The following is a 16,478-nucleotide window of genomic DNA, read 5'->3' as shown; positions in this document are numbered from 1 at the left end:
ATTAATGAAAATTCATTTTCAGACTGAAGATTTTTTGCAGTGCACCGGATCTCTCCTCCATAATAGGTTCTTTGCAGATGACGTCACACAGCAGCGAATTACTCCAGATGGGGGGCAGGCAGTGATTTCTGCATGCAGAAACGCAAAAAAACAAAAACAAAAAAATATATATATATATTTTTGTGCTGAAACAAACTCAGCAGAAAGGAATTTGAAATAGCCTCTGACCAAAGCCAGGACAATCATGTATGGTCTGTTTCCACCAAGCGGTCTGTTTTGGTTTAGTGGTTTTCGCTCATTAAACTCTGATCTTGCCAAGCAGCAACCTCCAGTCCTGAAAATGAAGCCAATGCAGAATTGCAAAAAATTGCAATACGTCAAGTGTCCACTTGAGGCTGGCTGCAGGAACACCGGGAACACAGGTGTCCCGTTTGGACACCTGTTAAACAGCCGGTATTTACACTAGAAATAAACTGGTTTACAGCCCGGTTCAAAAAAATCAAAGTGTCTCAATAGCTAACATCTTCATCTGCTCTCACTGTACGGGGGTGAATTTTTTTGTACCACAATCGTTTAGATTATATTTAGGAAAAACCTCACTGTGAACTCATTGGCGTGTCATTTAATTGACAGATAGCCCGGCAGGCAGAAGCTACATTTCTGTCAATCAGAATGCTAGCTAGCTAGCTAACAGGAAGTCAAGCTTTGTGGGCGGCCTGTTAGGTTGATCCAAAGTTCGATTGACAGCGTGATTTCAATATGGAAGCCACCGTGGATTGGCTTAAAGAGCTGTTTGAGTCTGCCTACTGTAAGCAGACGGCTGACGTCACACAGGCTTTGTCCAATTCTTTCTACAGTCTATGGATCTTGCCCGTGTTTCTTCAGCTGATGTCTGTCCAGTCTCTCTCCTTGTGACGGGAAATCCGTCTCTTAAAAGATCCATATTTTTGGCTCAGGTCAGAGCTGGTTGTTTGGCTCCTAAACGGCTCTTCATTTGATATAAGTTTGGCTTTTTATATGTGGCTTAAATAACAGCAAAGGATGGAGTAAAGGAAACTGGTACTCAAACATAGCTAGCTATTCTGGCTTAGATTAAAAAGCTGTTTCGTATGACAGGCCTGTCATTATCTGTCTGCTAGTTTTTCACATTTAAATTAAAGCAAGTTTTTGACTTTTTTTTCTTGATGTTAAAGGGGCTCAGCTAGCCCCTTAGCCCAGTTCAAGAGTTTTGACTGATAATTACAGGATATTAATAAAGACAGTTTTATTGATACAAAAAGGTTTTTATTTATCTACTTCTTCATTCTGGTGAGCTCAGCATGAACTATGACTGGTTGCGCGAATAAATCATGATTGTGTGACAGCTGTCCAGGCTTCATTTACACACCTTGCTGAATTATATGATCAAATATATGCAGGTGATAAAGATGTGCTCACTGATTAGTCGGCATAGATGAATACATGACGAGTCACTGCCAAAGTCTCCATTTACTCTTTGCATCTTGTAGCATATAAAAATTTTATTTAAGCTCAAAATGTCACTGTGATAACAAGAAGAATATTAAAATATGTACTGGCTCTATGATCTGTTGTTTTCTTGGTGTTTGGATTTCTATATCACATGATAAAGTTACTGTTTTGCCATGTACGTCAGGTTTTTTTAAATATAAATATTATCACATTTTCATATTAGAAAGTAAAATATGGCTCAAAAGGCATGCTTAGAAATGAAACAGTCTGCTTACAATGACATTAACGGTATAAATACGTTTTCTATATAGTTTAAGATATTATTTCAGGTTTTGGTGACAAATCTGGCCCAATGGCTGATAAAAAACTAGCCCAAAACCTACCCAAAACCAAGCTCAGAGTTGAAATTCAATGAAATACACATACACAAAACGTGAAAGATGGGTCAGCTCAACCCAGGGACAAAAAAATCGATCTGCAGCAGCACGTAAAAAGTAGCTCGATTCTGTGGGAAAACCCCAGACCTGGCAACAGTGCTTCGCCTCCCAACATTCGTACGCATGGGTCAGAGTTTATTTCCATTTTACCTTCAGGTCTGTTTATAGTTCACATGCTTTGCGTGGGAAGTGGCGTACGCCCTGTTCTGTGCGTGCGCAGTGTTTATAAATGAGACCCCTGGTCCTAACCTTTAACTCTGTTGTTTTTTTCTTCTCTCTTAGAAGAAGTCTCATTAAGCAACCTACCATCACAGCAGTAGCAGTAAAATCTTTTAGTTTCCTTGCTCATTTCAACATGCTTTTCTCAGCCATTAATAATCATTTTATTAAGAAAAGATGCACTAATTGCTTTTTCCTATTCTAAATTGCAATTTATTAAGGTTTGACCCGCTCATACCAATTTTGGAATCCAATTTTCTTTAATCAAGGAACTATAAAGAAAGCAGAGACAAATGTTTCACGAACGTCCTAGCTCAAAAATAATGAATCTTACAGGAATACTTATTAAACACCAGTTTAGCTGTACTGTGTTAGTGAAAGAGAGAGGAAGAGATAAAGATACACCACACACACATACTAGCACAGAGCTCAGTCACACAGATCCTCTGTTGGCAGAGAGGTATTTTCAGGCAAAGGGGAGCACGTAACGATCTGTTTTATCCTCCGTATGTCAAGCCTGCTCTTCTGTGGTGATGGGCACCTGACATCCACACTGCTGACATGTACGCATGGCATGAAACCGGAGGCTCAAGTCTGTGAAGATCAGCTCAGGATCTTCTTGTAAGAAGTGGCCAGTCACCAGGCTTGACCCGAAAAGGCTGGAAATCAGCTGATACCACTTAACAGCCAGTCGACCTCTGCACCTTTGATTTTTTTTAAAGATTTATTTTAAGGCTTTATAGGACTTTATTTAAGAGGACAGGGAGACAGAGTGGGGAATAATAAGAGAGAAAGGAGCACTGGGTCTGACTTCAACCAGAGCTGCCCACTACAAGACTATAGCCCATGTATAGTTACTGGTTTAATGATAACCATGATTAATTTCTCTATGGTTGTGATACTGTTCAAATCCTAATTATCATCAAAACCACTGACCATATAAGCACTTTGATATTACCAGAAATAATGTCCAAACAGCTTGTAGTATAGGTTTGTTTACTGAGGTGAATGGGTCCACAGGTCGACTGTGGATGTAAAGAAACATTTCATGGAGGAGGAGGCGTTGCTATGCCTCTCTGCTGCTCCCTCACCTGTAGACTCACCGACTGAGTGCAGAGCACCAACACGAACAAGCAAGTAGGCCTAAGGAGCTCATTAGCAGTAGGCTAATCTGTTCATAAGCTCAAAGCACAGGAACCAAAATAAACCAAAATTTGTCAGCTTGAGGGGGGAACCTCCGACTGTGGGAGTAGCATGCACTCCATGGCTTTAACTGCTGCTAATCTGCTTAGAGCAGCTGCGAAGAGCGCTCCCAAACTTTGCAGTAAATCCTGTTGGTTGAAAGTATTAATCCAAATATGAAATCTGTGCTGAAATTGGCAGAACCAAAGCTAATTAGCAAACTTGGTTATATGATGATGCCTTCAAGAGGATAAAAGATGTATGAGGCCACAATTCATGGTTCAAAGGTTATTTAACTTTTAATAGCCTGTGTTCCCTCTTGTCATACATAACAACTCCAGATTTGTGCATAAACACATGTACTCCCCCATTTTCAACAGTCCATCCATCCATTATCATCAGCTTATCCATTGCCTGGTAGCGGGGGTAACAAGCTAAGTAAGTCTACCCAGACGTCTCTTTCCGCAGAGACACTTTCCAACTCCTGCTGGGGGATCCCGAGGCATTCCCAGACCAGACAGGATATGTAATCCCTCCCTGTCATTTTCAGCAGTACTGGATGTATTTCTGATACTGGGAAAGGAACAAGTAGGGTTGCCAACTCCTACAAATGTAAAGAAGGAACAGGACACTTAAACTGGGTGTGCCGGGGTTGCGGGGGTGCATGCATTGTCAGCAGATGGATAACACTGGCATTAACTGAAATTTATTTTATCAGGAAAAACAACACTTTTAACATACATACATACCTTAAGTGTAAAATAACTAGCTAATAATAATAATAATGTCCCCAATAATTGCTGTACTTTTCAGCCTTTTTCTCCCTCATCTACCAGTGAAGTGGTCTCCCTGCCAGCCACGTTTTTCAAAAGTTGCGTCTATAGAAAAAAAGAATTGGACAAAGCCTGTGTGACATTAGCCAAAGGCAGACTCAAACAGATTTTGAGGCCAATTCTTGAAGGCTTCAATATTGAAATCACAGTCTCAACCTAATTTTGGATCAACCTAACGGCAGACAAGAGCCAGCCCACTGATCTCGAGTTCCTGTCAGCTAAGCTATCACTAAAGCCGGCCTTCTGGAGGTGGCATCTGCCTGTCAAGCTATCTGTCAATTAAATGAGACGCACCAATCAGTGCACAGTGAGGTTTAGTGAGGACAGCAGCTAATGAGACACGTTTCGTTTTTTTTTTTAACCAAGCTGTAAACCAGTGTATTTCTAGGTTAAAAAATTTATTTTTAACATGTGTTGTTTATGGGACTTCTGGTGTTCCTGCAGCCAGCCTACAGTGGACACTTGCTGTATTACATTGCATTTTTTTGCATTTCTGCATTGGCTTCATTTTTCAGGACCGTAGGTTGCCGCTTAGGTGTGTCTCTGCAACAACACTAAAAAGTAGTGGAGACTTGATGCTTCTCATTTGTCAACAGAAAGCACTGCACGTTCCAAGCAGAGAGACAGCAACAGCTGTGATGATTTCATCAGAATAAAAACTATTAAGACACTGATTTTCAAAAAAGATTGAAAATAAGGAACAAAAGGCATTTCTTATCATTTTAAGGAATGGTTAGCAACCCCAGGAACAACACTAGCTTGGGCAAGGCCCCTTATCTCCATTGAAGGCCAATCTTAATGCTAGCATATCAAGACATTTTGGACAATGCTATGCTTCCAACTGTGTGGCAACAGTTTGGGGGAGGCCCTTTTCTGTTCTAACATGACTGTGCTCCAGTGCACAAAGCAAGCATTATAAAGACATGGTTTGATGGAAGAATTTGACTGACCCACACAGAGCCCTGACCTCAACCCTATCAAGCACTTTTGGGATGAACTGGAACGGAGATTGCAAGCCAACCCTTCTGGTCCAACATCAGTGACCGACCTCCTAAATGCTCTACAGAATGAATGGGCACAAATTCCCACAGAAACACTCCAAAATCTCGTGGGAAGTCTTCCAAAAAGGATGGAGGCTGTTATAGGTGCAAAAGGGGGCAACTCCATATTAAAGTACATATATTTAAATACGATGACTTTACAGTGACTGTAGCTATAATGGTCAGGCAGTAGAATACTTTTGTCCTTAAAGTGTATGTTTGGAAATCTGCTGCTTCTAAGTCCTTTTTTGAGGAACTCCTGTGTCTGAAAAATCTAAATCTATTACTGTGTCAGCACCAAACTAAGAGAAAGAGGCTCCTGTATATTTATAGAGACGTACAACAAACAGGACAGCTCAAAGAAAGGCTGTTTAGAGCTGGTTTATACAGGGTCAGAACCCTCCTCTGGTAATGATCCATGTCATATTTTGGCCAAAAAGAATGGCACAGATATTTAACTTAGATTTACGTAGAAAGGTGGAAAAGGGGAATGATGTGTCACCTTTAAGACACAGCAGTATAACATTATTGTATGGTAGTTGTGCAATGAATAAGACCTATTAAATGTTTTTAAGTGTCTAAACTGAAGTATTTCATGGCTTTCTAATCAAGGATGTATCATTTATCAAAAGAAAACCTTCAGTTTGCATCTGCGCTGTCTTCTCAGTTAAGTTTTATTTGAAAAGGTGTTATATAAATGCTGAGTTTAATTCCTACTTTTCTTTAACAAGGTGAGAATGTCCTTGTAATACACAGAGAGTGCTGAATGTAGGGTAAATGAAATGAACTGAAGCTTGAGCTGGGAGCAAATATTAATATTCAGTCAAGTAATCGCAACAAGATACCATGGTTGTGTTATGTGCTGTGTAGTTCTGTTAAATTCCTGCAGCTGAGTACAGAGTTTCTCGTCTTTCTTCTTTCTCTGTTCAAGGTGTTTGCCAATTGATCGGTTCTCCCGGAGTAAGCTACATCCCCGTGTCACATCCCAGCAGAGCAAACGAGCAAGCTGTAAATTAACTTCAATTTCCTAATGACAAATGCAATTCTAGCCCAGCAGGGGTATGACATTCATATTTGATGAGCCGGTGCATCTCACTTCAAAAGGTCTCAATAAACCACTGAGCAAGCATTTTATTGTAAACATACAGCTCTGCACCAAGCACACTGCAGCCCCTCATCGCCTGGCACGTCCCCATAGGCTGCTATTGCTCATTCACGGCTCTGTGAGATGTCAGGCTTTGGTGCTTATGAAAATTGAACTCCAAACTCCTCCTCACTCCGGGCCAAAAACACTGATCAGTGCCTTGTCATACTCACAGAGCGGAGAGACAAATCCGAATCCTTTAACAGATCTAAGATCTGAGTTGCGTGGAGAGGCACAGTCCTAGCCTTCCCAGTGGATCACCATGGAAGTGGTGTATACATATTTATGGCAGGCAACAGAAAGAGACTTCTGTTAATATTTATATATATATATATCACTAATTAGGGCTGTCATCATTAATGCATTAAATGTGATTAATTAAGGTCCATAATTACTGCATTAATGGCATTATTTATAGCTCCTTTAGCGCTCTTTGCCTGAGCCACGTCAGTGTCTCCCTACAGCCAGTGATGTAAAATAAGTCCACCACTTTTCCTTAATGTCTCATTTAGGCCCCGTCCACACAGAAACAAAAACGATATATTGCCATTTTGTTTTGAAAAACTTTTCCGTAAAGGCAGAATCGTTTCAGGAAATATCTGTGTAAGGACGGAACCGCTGAAAACGCTGTAGTGCATATGCCAAGCCTGTGCATGGCGCTGCAACACTGCCACGAACATTCACCAAACGAGAGAAGAAGAACACAGAAAACTGACACAAACTTTCTTCTAGTTGCCCTTCTGGTGTTCTCCACGTTGGATTTAAGATCATATGGTGTGTGCGTTTCCCAGTGGTGGTAAAGGAGCATCAGATTTTGCTGTAAAAGCCATAACATGGCTCAGTAGCTTCTGCAGCACGAACACAACCCTGTATTCAGTCATTGTTGTTTTGGTCGAACCTGTGCAGGCATCGTAAGAGAGCTACGCTGTGTGTGACATAATCGTTTCAAGAAAGATGCAGATAACCTTCCACACGGAGATGAAACGGTAATCGTTTACGGATTTATGCACTCTGGGACCCGTTTTCTAAAAGTATCATTTACAGTCACCCGAAAAGCCGTTTCCGTGTGGATGAAACGCCGATCCCACAAAAAAACTTCTGCGTATACACCTGAATTCTTTCCGTGTGGACGGGGCCTTAACCCCAGTGAGCGTTGCTCCTTTAGGAAAGACTGGCTGGTTCCACCGGCCAGGAAGCTAGGCTATAGAGCAAAACAGATGGGTACAGTTTCTCCCTGTAATTTTGCAAGTTTTTGGTAAAAATGGGCCACAAAACAATGCTGGCTCTAACGTACGTGCTAGCAAAAATTTTTTGAACCATTTAATATTACATCCAGAAAGCCTCTGTGTCTGAATCAGCTGATAACTGCATAGTGTATACCTGGCTTTAAGGAGATTGGTTGCTGAAGCTCAAAGGTAGAGTTTCATTTTAAAAGTACAACTGAGGGAGGCATGGAGTTCAAAAATGAAGCTTTTTTCGGTCCAAAACACTTGAAAGAAACTGGGTTGCATGTCTGAACAGAGAACAGTCCTATAAAGCACTGATTCTCAACTGGTGGGCCAGGACCAAGACAAAATGTGCCTGAGAAAAAAGAGTCAAAACCTGTGATGTGCTTTTATTTTGAAGGATATGTCTCAGCCCCTTTGCTTCATTACATCTTTTGTTCCATTTCTAGTCCAAACTGCACCATTTTTTCATTAAGAGCATTTAGATAGGATTGCAAAACAGGAACTTTGGGCCACAGGTTGCCTTTGACAATTTAGTGGTGGGTGCTGATGCTAAACCAGTCTAGAACCACTGCTAAAAAGAAACTGGAGGGGGATAGTCTGGTGTGATTTGGTCTGAGGGTTTGGGCCTAAGTTGTGGCAGAGGTGATACAGATGCATTGTTTTTTTGACAGATTTGCCCACAGTGGGGAAATATAATGAATTTTGAATCTCCGGCAAAAACTACATTACATTTTAGTCTAGTTTTAGTCATCTTGGCTTAAACTACACTTAGTTTTTGTCTGTTTTAGTCATCACAGATCTATTTTTGTTAGTCTTATTTTAGTTTTTGTCATGAAAAAAAAGGCTGTCGACAACATTTTTAGTCACAGTTTTAGTCGATGAAATTAACACTGCTTAGAACATATCTGCAACCTGCAGCACTTGAATATATTTGTTTGACTTGATGAAATAAAAGTTTCACCAAAAAATTGACCCCTTCGTTAAAATGAATTGTTTGTTTCGCATTTTTGTGACAGAAATGAAAAAGGGACAAAATGGCTTTTTTTTCCCGCTACATTTTCAAAAACGGAAAAAACAAACAAACAAACAAGAAAAAACGCAATTATGAGAGGTAAAGTTTGGTTTCAACCCTGAAATGGTTCTGCCAGAAGTTACACGGACCCCTGTTGTCGGTGACTCTAGTGCAGTGATACTCAACGCGTGGCTCTTTCACGGCTCTGTGAGATGTCAGGCCTACCTTTAGAGCTCCTATGTGAAATTTTTGGATGTTGATTTTGGTGCCCCTTGTGGACGATGCAGGATAATATATGTTTTTGCTGATCTAGTTGTGTTTTTCAACAAAATATAAAACTTCATTTTAAATGTCAGAAACTCCCACTTAGTAATCTCCTGGTCTTACACCTACCCTGCTGCAGGGGTACCAGGTCTATGAAATATGTACTAAGAATAATCCATATTCTCTCTGATAGTTTTTGATCTCTACTCCTGTGGGTCATGACAGTCTGTCTCATTACCCTCCTCAAAGGAGCGTCAAAGTTAAAGCCAAACGTAACCTATCTGAGCGGTGCATAAACAGCTGTAATCTAAGGTTCAATTTCAAGTACTTTAAAGATTTAGAAATCAAGTCTTCTGAGGGGAAAAATAGAATGATGGGCCAAAAACAACAGAAACCACAACTGGAAGTTAGTTATTTATTCCCTGACTTCACTTTAACAAGCTCGATGTAAGTTTGAACTTTTTAAAGACGACTTGTCAACCCTGAAACAGAGAGCTCAACTTAAATGGTGGTATAGGGGTGTTAAAAAGAAAGGAGATCAGATGGCCTGTTACACACAGCTGCTTTGAAGGACAAGTGAAAAACATATGTTAGACTTTTTTTAACTTAAAGCTACTCAAATGTTTTCCTAAAATAGAAACAAATAGCTGGGAATGAGCAGAGCATATTCACTTAAAGCACTTCTGGATAAGCAGTGTTTCAGTGTGAGGGGCCTCTTAGACGTAGGTCCTTATGCTAGCATAAAGTCATTATCTTCAATGGAGATACTCAACAAGCACACTCAAAACAAAAGGAGACGGAGATTTTTTGTCTTTAAAGAGTAACTAAAGCCTCAACCTCTTTATTTCAGCTGAAAGCAGAAGGACATGGGTATATTTAGTAGGGCTGTTGATCAGTTAGGGTCCAGATTTCAACATTTGAGTACAAAGTGAGTGGTTCATATTAAGTAGTAAGCCAGTCACCATCCTCTACAGCAGTGTTTCCCAACCATTTTTCCTTTCCCGCCTCCTACATGCACCTCAGAAAATCGGAGCCTCCCCAGGACCCAAGAGAGAAGAGAAAGTGACACACTGCAGCAAAAAATTAACAGAGATTTCAATTGTTCCACTGATAAAACCCTCAAAGGGCTGATGCATGGTTTTCTTATCAAAAGAACTTTGTATAAACTACTAAATAACTGCTTTATCATGGTTTTAATTTATACTTTTTTTTTACAGACGTTCTCAATTTTTAGCTGCTACAAGATTGAGATTCTGCTGAACAGAATTTCATTGTATGAACAGTGCAATGACAATAAAGTTTCTTCTTCTTTTTAGTTTTTCAAATCTTATTTTGGCAGCCTCACAGCAGACAAAGCCCCCCCCCCCCCCCGAGATCTCTGCCAGCCCCGAGGGGTCCAGGACCCCAGTTTCAGAATCAATGCTCTACAGCAAAGGTTCTTAACTGGTACAGCTCAGGACCCCGACTGCTAACGTTTGCCACAGTTTTTTGCAAGTTTTCACCATTTTTTTGCAAAATTTGGACCCACTTTTGCCACTTCTTTGTGCCTGTTTTGACACTTCTAAACTAATAATTGCCACTTTCCACCTTCTGTTGTCTCTGTTGACCCATCATTGCCACCAATAACTCCTTTGTACCACTTTTTGAGCCCATTTTTTCCCCATTTTAACCACATTTCCCGATTTGTTATGCCCCTTTTTGCCAGTTTAACTAATTTCCGCTTTTTTAAAAATCCCCTTAAACCACTTTTTGTGGTTCATTGTCATTATTTGTCTTCATGGGTCTGGTCTCTCACATTTTCAAAAAACAGTTTAGAATTTAAAATTATTTTAATATGTGCTAGGCCTTAGTTAAGCCTCTGGGCTTTAGATATTCTTTAAATTTCCAAAACACTGCAGGAAAATTCCTGTAACTCCTACACAGATATTGGAACATATTCGTGCAATTGAAACAGAAAAGAGGGAGTTTAGATCTGTGTTGTTTTAAGCAAAGGTGCTATGAAATACTGTTAATCATTAAAATAATGACGTTATTGATATACCATTTATAGCAAGAGGGATCAAAAGCATCATAGAAGTGAAAATTCAAACCTCATTAGTAATGACAGTAATGACTAAATGCAAATGATTAATGACTAAAATGCACAAATTTTAAGTCTGAAATAATAAATTTAGTAGCTTGCTAGTAACTTGAAACATTTGTGATCACTTACATTAATGTAGTCCAGACTTTAATGGAAATAAAGAAATGTATGAAGCCCATTTACGCTACTTAAAAAGTGGAAGTTAAGCTATTAGAAATAGAAAAAAAGAATCCTAAGTCATAATTATGAGATAAAGTGTAAAAATTATGAGATAAAAATGTCACAATTATGGCTTTTCATCTCATAATTTCGACTTTTTAACTTATAATGTCGACTTTTATCTCTCAATTTTATCAAATATGATTTTTTTCCAGAATTGCCTTACTGTCACATAGATTTTTAGATTATTTCCACCTTTTAAAAAAAACAAAAAAAAAAATTTTTTTTGCGTCTTATTGTTCTTCTCTGAAAATCAGCTAATTTTTTTAACCTATAAATCATCTTTTGAATTCACAAGTATTTACCTGTGTGATTAATAAGACAGCACAAACAAATTTTTAAATATAATTCTGCTAATGAGTTCGATGCATATTGAAAAAAAAGGCTTGTGCTTGAAATGAAGGGACTTAGCTTGCAAAGCAGATGGATTGTCCAGACTCCCTGTCTTTTATCAGGTAAATCCAATTTGTAACGTTCCAATCTGAAAAGATTGTACAAGGTCCGAGAACAGACCGGACCAATCAGCATCCTTTGAGGAGAATGGGGCAGTCAATAGGGTGGGGTTTAGTTGTACTGTGTGCAGACAGGGATGGCTGCCAGTGGTGTAGCATTTAGCTCTGCTGTATAGCAGCAGGTTTTATCAGAACTGGACCACATTTCTTTGTGAAATAAAGAGCAAAGAACTACACTGCAAGCTTTATATGACAGAAATGATGTTTTTGTACTTCTCCCAACAGGCCTTGTCATGAATTTGATCACCACGCTCTACTGATTCTAAACTCCATCAGCACCTGTCTGATGAGCTCAGGTTACTAACCCTAGCTGTGCATGCCTACTACCTCATATGTCTTGTTGCTCTGATTGGTCAGTCGTAAATGAGACTGAAAGTCCCAAGGATGTTTTGAGAACTTCCGCCCTTCCTAAACACTTTACACTTTCCAGATAAATGTGAAATATTTCCCATGCTTTGGATTTATGAACCAGTCTATCTGGCGTGCCAGGTTAGAGACTTGGCTCCGCTGTGTGGATGATTTGGAGGGAATATGAATGTGTGCTGTGATCAAGCGTGCATTAAAGGACAGTGTGTGTAAAAGACAGAGACAGGGGCTGAAGAGAGGGGGATTGCCTTTATTAAATTCCACCAACATTTATTCCAAACATTAATTTCATTGCACTATCAGAGCCGTTTCAGGGTTGAGAAATGAAGAAAGAGCAGGAACAAATTGCTTTCAAGTTGTGCGAAGCGTTCCCTCTGGATGCCACTGACTGGGACGCCTCTCCCCCTAATTAAATCCCCCTGTTGTATTTAAAAGCCTAAGATGTAATTAGAACATTTAGTTTCATTTATGAAACACTTGAATTTCTTCCCTCCTACATGCCACGGTTTAATTATATTCAGCATATCGTCGAGTCCTGACAGGAACAGAGAGTTGCTATAGAGATGACCAGGGCTGAACTTCACTTGGAAATCCTTCAGAGTGGTGAGTCTTTGCATGGCAAATGGAGCACTCATGCAAACAAAACTACTATATGCAAACAAGCGCAAGGAAAAGTCACAATCATTGATGCTGTAGAGATGTACAAATGAGCAAACACATAAACTGTTGCTTTATTAGTGGGTTAGAAAGCCAGCAAAAAGAAGAGAAATGTTTAAGCGTATGCAGATACAAGCCACAGGGGATGCACTTTTATCACTCCTCTTCTCTCAATCTCATGAGACAAACCGCCTTTCCTGGAGCTGCAGATTCTGCTGTAGGTGCCCTCTTCACTATTTTCCCTCGCCATCTCAATTGGGTGCTTTAGAAGCGGCGCGGCAGGAATCAATGGCAATGTGATGGCCACTGTAACAGTCATTAGGAACCCTTTTCTGAGGGAGGAACAGACTGAAATCCTGGCCCCTAATACAGTTCAATTATCCTGAGGACATCAGAGAACTGATCAACAGCACATGTACTCTCACACCTTCACTCTCTGACCTGTTTGCCCTTCCTTCTCCATTAGCTAAACCCTCATGTAGGAGCTGTTGAAGTCATTATGTTCCTCCTGAGACCAGTTGGTGGTGTACTCTTCTTGGAAGCGAGAAGAATTTCTAAGAGATTTAGCGGCCATACCAGTGATTTAGCCTGGATCAATAGCTATAATAACCGGCGTTTGGCAGCCAGTAGAGGAGAGGTCACGGGTATTACAGAGACGGGGTTTTGTGTCATGAAGATCAACAGTAAAATGCTCAGATTAGACATGGATGCTTACCATTTGGTCTGATAAAAAGCTGCCAAACTAAACACATAATATAAATAAATCATTTAGATCTCCAGTATGAATCAAACAGCTTTTGTTTTATGACGCTTCACAGTGAGAATATCTCTAAAGTCCAGAATAAAAGCCACTAATGACTCCGTTTGACTCCCATACTGATAGGTATCGCTTGTGTTTTAAAAGGACTAAATCCATTTGTGCAGTGAAATCCTGTGAAACACAAAATCCAGCAGATTATGGTTGGAGAAGCTCTCAGAGCTCAGCTAATTAAAGCGACAACGTGTGGATGTTTTATGTGATCACAGTGTCGCTGAAATCCAACCCTGAGAACCCAGACACACTGCTGCTTACGAAAACACAGGCGGAGAGACAGGACGTAAGAAAATTAAGAAAAACATCTTGGCCAATTTAAAACCACATGCACGGAGGAAAAAGAGCGCTGTGTGAAAACAACAGAATTACAGAAAGTAGCACAGGCGATGGCATTTTCAGGGAGACACATAAAAGAAGCAGCTGGGTGGGTTCCTCATCATGAGAACATTCAGCTGTGCAACAAGCTGGCTCTCTGTGTTTGATTTTTGAAACATTTCCCCCTAATTAGCTTAGATTTTATTTATCTGTCTGCATTTTTGCATGTTTCTGAATTTTGATCTTTGAGGGCCACCATCCAAAGCAACACAGAGAGTATGAAAAGTGCCCTGAAAGTGAAGCCAGCACATTTGGAGTTCCCCCTACTGAGAGGCTGCAGCTTAAGCCCTGCCTCCTTCATGTTAACCTCCTTAAGGTGGGACATGGGTCAGACTTTATACATGAAACACACAGCAGATAAATTCTCCTAAAAACCGGATTTCTGAGGTATTCTTAGTTCTTACTAGAGCTGCACAGTCAACCAACAGTTCAGTCCTTTTTTATGCAAAATGGTACAGTACCAGAATTTAGGTAGGGATGTGTAAAAATTAGCCTGTGCAAGATTTATGAGTTGGTTGAACTGATTACCCATCATTTTGTGTAAACAAGGGCTCGAAACCCCTGATGCTCTTTTACGCTGTAATGAACCTCCCGCCACTAGAGGCCGCTGTAGCCTCGGTTAATGGTCGCGTTCGTTCTGTCTGAGCTTTTCCACGGCACTTCACCGAACGTAAATATGAGAAGCTCAGCATTGGCTTAGCCTGTTAGCATGTAGTAGGAAAAGCGCAGTATGACAGTTTGTTTATGTTGTAAATGGAAAAAAAGTGGTATGTAGGCTGTCAAGGGTTAAACTCATGTATAACTACTCAACCGAAGTGAAAAGAGGCCACATATCAAAGCCTGATATTAATCTGCAAAAAGGAACGAAGGTGAGCAACAAGACAAAATGAGGTAGTAAGCATGTGCTGTTCCAGTTAGTAACCTGAGCTCATCAGACAGGTGCTGCTGTAGTTTGTAATCAGTAGAAGGCACTAGCTTTTAATGTAAGCCACGCTGTAGAGAGTATGACACGATGATCCTGTGATGAATTTGACTGTTTTTTAAGAATTTTCTCCTCTTTAGACTAGTTGATTAAACAAAATTAAATAAGTGCTTAGCTATATGGGGATATAGACGGTTAGGAACATCCTTAGTTTTAGGTTAACAGGCTAACTGGCTACTGACGACTCCCATGAAGCCACAGAGCTTTAGCTTAAACACAAACCTGTTAAACCTAAATGCTGAACATGCTACATAACAGTGTCCCAGAAGCGAGTCCCAGAGTAAACAACCAAGCATATCTTTTCTGTAGCCCTCTTACCCTGCATGCATTAACCCTGCCAACAACAACAATGGCAGATTACATGACTGTGTTCCTGCTGGAGAAGCTACTGAGCTTATTTTGGGCTCTTACAGCAAATTCGGCTACCACTCTGCTACCACCGTGATCAACAAATGGCCATGGAGAACAGTTGCAGCATTACAGCGCCACTTACTGGTGGTTTCATGCTTTCGGGGACATTTCTTGATACAATGCCGTGTTTACGGTGACATTTTTTTTAAAGAAACTGTCTTTTTTTCTCCATCTGGACAAAGCTTCCAAGGACAGTAAAACACAACAGCTTAGTATAGGAGCTAGCTGGCTAGCGTGCTAGTAGGAGGATGATGGGCTGCTAAATTATGTTATACAATAAATGTAGTGTTGGCAAATCCATAATATATCCCTATTGTATCACCACCCTGCATTTAAAAAAGCCTGACAGGCATATTGGAAAATGTGAATTTAGCTTGCATTTGGCTCAGCAGGTACAGCTGGCCGTCTCGCAATCATGGCTTTGCTCCTCAGCACCTGTGGTCAGGTGTCGGTGTGTACTTGAGCAAACTTGACCCCTATTTGCTCCTTCTGCTTCGTTGGTGGCATGTATAGATGCATTTGAACGGTAATACTGATGACCTGTTCTACATAGGAACTTCATCATCAGTGCATGAATGTTTAGTGGAGTGGTTCCCAATCTTTCTTCCATTAACCCTGACTTTGCATATCTAAGAAGTGCTATGGCCCCCCACGACCCATGAGAAAAAAGTAACTTATTGCTGTTAACAATACACATCTATTTGAATTGTTTTCCTTATTTAAAATCAAACAAAATAGCCAAAAACACAACTGTTCTTACCAGAAGACTTTTGTATGATTAATTCCTGTGTTTTATCATGAGTTTAGATAGTTTGAATGACCCTAATTTTACCAACCTCAGAGCAGAAAGACCCTAGTGCCCCCCCGATATCACTGGAGCCCTCCCAAAGGGGTCTCAGACCCCAGGTTGGGAATCAAGGGTTTAGTGAATGGGTAGGTGTGACCTGTGGTACTTTGAGTTGTCATACTACTAGAGCAGTGCTATACAAGCTCAATTCTATTCACAATGGTAGAATATGTTTGCAGTGTGTTTCTTGATGATGAAGTTGTTTTCTGAACTTCAACTGTAGCTGAAGCTTTGTCACTTGTAGGGAGATTTATTGATGCACAACTAATGAAGAAAGACAGAGCTGTGACAGCAGGAAGAAACAGCCACCATGCAGCAAAAATGCACCTGCGGCTGGTTGCACCAACTAGTTATAAGATAAAGTCCACATTAAACAAGTTAA

General features: G+C 40.3%; 1 protein-coding gene across 2 annotated transcripts in view; it reads right to left on the bottom strand.

Moving 5' to 3' along the window:
• drp2 (dystrophin related protein 2) overlaps positions 1–16,478 on the bottom strand; it is a 368,464-nt gene that overhangs the window by 293,885 nt on the left and 58,101 nt on the right. The gene's annotated exons all lie outside the window — the stretch shown is intronic.

This window comes from Cheilinus undulatus, linkage group 10, assembly GCF_018320785.1.
Source record: "Cheilinus undulatus linkage group 10, ASM1832078v1, whole genome shotgun sequence".
Classification (NCBI taxonomy): domain Eukaryota; kingdom Metazoa; phylum Chordata; class Actinopteri; order Labriformes; family Labridae; genus Cheilinus; species Cheilinus undulatus.
This window is presented reverse-complemented; position numbering and strand designations above follow the sequence as displayed.